This window comes from Styela clava, unplaced genomic scaffold (genome assembly GCF_964204865.1).
Source record: "Styela clava unplaced genomic scaffold, kaStyClav1.hap1.2 HAP1_SCAFFOLD_171, whole genome shotgun sequence".
In the NCBI taxonomy this organism is placed as follows: Eukaryota; Metazoa; Chordata; class Ascidiacea; order Stolidobranchia; family Styelidae; genus Styela; species Styela clava.
Genome location: NW_027556731.1, coordinates 32,501 through 38,105, shown reverse-complemented (window position 1 = coordinate 38,105; position 5,605 = coordinate 32,501). Strand labels below are relative to the sequence as shown.

At 56.5% G+C, this 5,605-nt stretch overlaps 2 non-coding genes across 2 annotated transcripts; both read right to left on the bottom strand.

Moving 5' to 3' along the window:
• Positions 1 to 917: 917 nt before the first annotated feature.
• Positions 918 to 1,071, bottom strand: LOC144419677 (5.8S ribosomal RNA). Its single transcript, XR_013474206.1, has one exon. It is a non-coding gene; the product is annotated as a 5.8S ribosomal RNA (ribosomal RNA).
• Positions 1,072 to 1,369: 298 nt separating this feature from the next.
• Positions 1,370 to 3,180, bottom strand: LOC144419671 (small subunit ribosomal RNA). The gene has a single exon (XR_013474204.1). It is a non-coding gene; the product is annotated as a small subunit ribosomal RNA (ribosomal RNA).
• Between the last annotated feature and the right edge of the window lie 2,425 nt (positions 3,181 to 5,605).

Here is a 5,605-nt window from a genome sequence, read left to right as displayed (position 1 = left end):
GTAACACCCCCGCCGGAGCGGAGGCCACCTTCGCGCGGGGACTTAGACCGACGGCAAACCGGTCGTGACCCGCGCCGGTCGCTAGTGCGCTGAGACGGTGCGCGAGCCGACTCGGCAGCGGCGCCTTAAGCGTCCGCGAACCGAGACGGCGCGCCCCCGCACCCAACTGAAAGCGAGCCGGCGACCTGACGGGCCCTCCCGTTTGCCTCTCAACGGTTTCACGTACTCTTGAACTCTCTCTTCAAAGTGCTTTTCAACTTTCCCTCACGGTACTTGTCCGCTATCGGTCTCGCGACCGTATTTAGTCTTAGGTGGAGTTTACCACCCGCTTTGGGCTGCATTCCCAAACAACCCGACTCCGAGAAGACCCGAAGCGGCCAAGGCAAGCGCCCCTATGGGCCTAACACCCGCCGTGGGACGAGGCCTCGATCAGAAGGACACCGGCGCTCGCCGTTAGCCGCACTGGGACTTCCGTACGTCACAACTCGGCGCGCTCGAAAAGCGCGCAGATTCGACGCTGGACTCTTCCCGGTTCACTCGCCGTTACTCAGGGAATCCCTGTTGGTTTCTTTTCCTCCGCTTAATAATATGCTTAAATTCAGCGGGTGCTCTCGCCTGAACTCAGGTCGTATGTGTCAAGCGGGCCGCTTCTTACACGGCCCGCTGGCATCGCAAGTCGTCGCCGCCGGCGCCGACCGAGCGCGTACCGTCGCCGCCTTGGCCCACGGTCGGTCTTGATCTCGTGACCGGACCGACCGACCTGGACCCGCCCCTCGAACGTAGTTGAACACGTCGAGGGGCCGGCGGTGTACGGGACACGCGGTCGCGCCGAGAAAGCTCGGCGACCGCTTCAACTTGGGGCGACGCCCGGCCGTCTTCGCAGAGGCCAGGCGACGGCCCTCGGGTGAGGACGAACGCGACCCTGAGGCAGACGCGGTCCCGGGATTGACCCGAGACCGCAATTCGCGTTCAGAAGGTCGACGTTCAATGTGTTCTGCAATTCACATTACTTCTCGCACTTGGCTGCGTCCTTCATCGACTCGCGAGCCGAGTGATCCACCGTTAAGAGTCGTCCTCGACGTTTCGCCCGGCGCCGAAGCGCGCGGACGTCACACTGTGGGATCGACCACAAAACCACCACCGACAACAACTGCACAAAAACACCAACAAACGGCGCCGAGCGACCGCCGGGCTGGGCCGGCGGCACATCGAGCGCGGTGCCCAGAAGCCACCATCGCACTCGGCTGCCTTGCTATGCCAACGTGTTACGCGTGTCGCACGGGGCGGAACCCCGATTGACGGCCGCCCTCTCGGCGGCACCCAAAGACAATTAAGTGCGCGGTCGGCCGGGGCCTACCACCACTTTCGGTAATGATCCTTCCGCAGGTTCACCTACGGAAACCTTGTTACGACTTTTACTTCCTCTAAATGATCAAGTTTGATCGTCTTCTCGACACGCCGACGCGGCCGTTGCCAGCCGCGACGGGGCCGATCCAAGGATCTCACTAAACCATTCAATCGGTAGTAGCGACGGCGGTGTGTACAAAGGGCAGGGACGTAATCAACGCAAGTTGATGACTTGCGCTTACTGGGAATTCCTCGTTCAAGGGAAACAATTGCAAGTCCCTATCCCAATCACGAATGAGGTTCAACGGGTTACCCGGACCTTTCGGCCTAGGTTAGACACTCGCTGCTTCACTCAGTGTAGCGCGCGTGCGGCCCCGGACATCTAAGGGCATCACAGACCTGTTATTGCTCAATCTCGTGTGGCTAAACGCCACTAGTCCCTCTAAGAAGTTAGACGCCGACCGAGAAGGTCGCGTAACTATTTAGCATGCCAGAGTCTCGTTCGTTATCGGAATTAACCAGACAAATCGCTCCACCAACTAAGAACGGCCATGCACCACCACCCACAGAATCAAGAAAGAGCTCTCAATCTGTCAATCCTACCTGTGTCCCGGGCCGGGTGAGTTTCCCGTGTTGAGTCAAATTAAGCCGCAGGCTCCACTCCTGGTGGTGCCCTTCCGTCAATTCCTTTAAGTTTCAGCTTTGCAACCATACTTCCCCCCGGAACCCAAAGACTTTGGTTTCCCGGAAGCTGCCGGAAAGGTCGTCATGGTAACGCCTCCCGATCGCTAGTTGGCATCGTTTATAGTCAGAACTAGGACGGTATCTGATCGTCTTCGAACCTCTGACTTTCGCTCTTGATTAAAGAAAACATTCTTGGCGAATGCTTTCGCAGTAGTTCGTCTTCCGCCGATCCAAGAATTTCACCTCTAACGGCAGAGTACGGACGCCCCCGTCTGTCCCTCTTAATCATTACCTCGTGCTCCGAAAACCAACAAAATAGAACCGAGGTCCTATTCCATTATTCCATGCAACACTATGCAGGCGAACAGCCTGCTTTGAACACTCTAATTTTTTCAAAGTAAAACTTATCGGCCACCGCCGACACTCAGTCAAGAGCACCGACGGAGAACCGAAGGTGAGGCGAACGCAACCAGTGACACGCCTTGCGACGGACCGGCGGCGCTCGCCCAAAATCCAACTACGAGCTTTTCAACCGCAACAACTTTAGCATACACTGTTGGAGCTGGAATTACCGCGGCTGCTGGCACCAGACTTGCCCTCCAATGGATACTCGTTAAGAGTTTTAGGATGTACTCATTCCAATTACAGGGCCTCGTTAGAGTCCTGTATTGTTATTTTTCGTCACTACCTCCCCGTGTCGGGAATGGGTAATTTGCGCGCCTGCTGCCTTCCTTGGATGTGGTAGCCGTTTCTCAGGCTCCCTCTCCGGAATCGAACCCTGATTCCCCGTTACCCGTTATCACAAAGGTAGGCACGTAGCGTACCTTCGACAGTTGATAGGGCAGACACTTGAATGATACGTCGTCGGTGCAGAGACCGTACGATCCGCGTGGTTATCCAGAGTCATCAAACGTCACAGGACGAACCCGGTCGGTTTTGATCTGATAAAAGCGCGCCTCCCGAAGTCGGCGCTTAATGCATGTATTAGCTCTAGAATTACCACAGTTATCCACTTCGCTTACGAGACCAAATAAACCAAGACTGATTTAATGAGCCATTCGCAGTTTCGCTTTACGAGAACTCGTACTTGCACCTGCATGGCTTAATCTTTGAGACAAGCATATCACTACTGGCAGGATCAACCAGATAGCTGCGACAGCTGCGCTCGCCCTTGCTGGGCCGCCCGGCGCGTGCTCGTCGCATTCGTTTAAGACCGAGGCGATCGCCTGCGGCCGTACTCGGCTTCGACAGTCGCTGGCCGCGACGTCCACGCTCTCGCCGGCAGTGCCCAGGCGGAGCGATTTGCGTTTTTTCTTTGCTCGCCCTCTCTCGGGCTCGATCCATTCAGTTTCGCACAAACAAGAGCTCTGCCGGCCGCCTGCAGCGGTGCCTAAAACCCGGGCATAACAATGCGACCGTTCTGCTAGGCCGACAAGCGCTCAAGCCAGACGCTCGATCGAACGCCCCCTACACATTAGTCGAGACAACGGCTCGCTCATTAGCATCGCGTTTGTACTTTAACTTTTTTCGGCTCGGCTTCTTTCGACGCCGATGCCGGCGACGCAGCACTCTCTCGCCCGCCAGCCACCGAGAAAGGGTGCGCTCCGACCGGCCCCGCACCGCTCTTTCTTGGCTCATTCGAAATTACTGTCTTTCGCTCTGACATGCCTTACCTAGGGTTAGGTTAGTATGCTTGCACGTTTGTACTTTAACTTTTTTCGGCTCGGCTTCTTTCGACGCCGATGCCGGCGACGCAGCACTCTCTCGCCCGCCAGCCACCGAGAAAAGGGTGCGCTCCGACCGGCCCCGCACCGCTCTTTCATGGCTCATTCGAAATTACTGTCTTTCGCTCTGACATGCCTTACCTAGGGTTAGGTTAGTATGCTTGCACGTTTGTACTTTAAACTTTTTTTGGCTCGGCTTCTTTCGACGCCGATGCCGGCGACGCAGCACTCTCTCGCCCGCCAGCCACCTAGAAAAGGGTGCGCTCCGACCGGCCCCGCACCGCTCTTTCTTGGCTCATTCGAAATTACTGTCTTTCGCTCTGACATGCCTTACCTAGGGTTAGGTTAGTATGCTTGCACGTTTGTACTTTAACTTTTTTCGGCTCGGCTTCTTTCGACGCCGATGCCGGCGACGCAGCACTCTCTCGCCCGCCAGCCACCGAGAAAAGGGTGCGCTCCGACCGGCCCCGCACCGCTCTTTCATGGCTCATTCGAAATTACTGTCTTTCGCTCTGACATGCCTTACCTAGGGTTAGGTTAGTATGCTTGCACGTTTGTACATTAACTTTTTTCGGCTCGGCTTCTTTCGACGCCGATGCCGGCGACGCAGCACTCTCTCGCCCGCCAGCCACCGAGAAAAGGGTGCGCTCCGACCGGCCCCGCACCGCTCTTTCATGGCTCATTCGAAATTACTGTCTTTCGCTCTGACATGCCTTACCTAGGGTTAGGTTAGTATGCTTGCACGTTTGTACTTTAACTTTTTTTGGCTCGGCTTCTTTCGACGCCGATGCCGGCGACGCAGCACTCTCTCGCCCGCCAGCCACCTAGAAAAGGGTGCGCTCCGACCGGCCCCGCACCGCTCTTTCTTGGCTCATTCGAAATTACTGTCTTTCGCTCTGACATGCCTTACCTAGGGTTAGGTTAGTATGCTTGCACGTTTGTACTTTAACTTTTTTCGGCTCGGCTTCTTTCGACGCCGATGCCGGCGACGCAGCACTCTCTCGCCCGCCAGCCACCGAGAAAAGGGTGCGCTCCGACCGGCCCCGCACCGCTCTTTCATGGCTCATTCGAGTTTACTGTCTTTCGCTCTGACATGCCTTACCTAGGGTTAGGTTAGTATGCTTGCACGTTTGTACATTAACTTTTTTCGGCTCGGCTTCTTTCGACGCCGATGCCGGCGACGCAGCACTCTCTCGCCCGCCAGCCACCGAGAAAAGGGTGCGCTCCGACCGGCCCCGCACCGCTCTTTCTTGGCTCATTCGAAATTACTGTCTTTCGCTCTGACATGCCTTACCTAGGGTTAGGTTAGTATGCTTGCACGTTTGTACATTAACTTTTTTCGGCTCGGCTTCTTTCGACGCCGATGCCGGCGACGCAGCACTCTCTCGCCGCCAGCCACCGAGAAAAGGGTGCGCTCCGACCGGCCCCGCACCGCTCTTTCATGGCTCATTCGAAATTACTGTCTTTCGCTCTGACATGCCTTACCTAGGGTTAGGTTAGTATGCTTGCACGTTTGTACTTTAACTTTTTTTGGCTCGGCTTCTTTCGACGCCGATGCCGGCGACGCAGCACTCTCTCGCCCGCCAGCCACCTAGAAAAGGGTGCGCTCCGACCGGCCCCGCACCGCTCTTTCTTGGCTCATTCGAAATTACTGTCTTTCGCTCTGACATGCCTTACCTAGGGTTAGGTTAGTATGCTTGCACGTTTGTACTTTAACTTTTTCGGCTCGGCTTCTTTCGACGCCGATGCCGGCGACGCAGCACTCTCTCGCCCGCCAGCCACCGAGAAAAGGGTGCGCTCCGACCGGCCCCGCACCGCTCTTTCATGGCTCATTCGAGTTTACTGTCTTT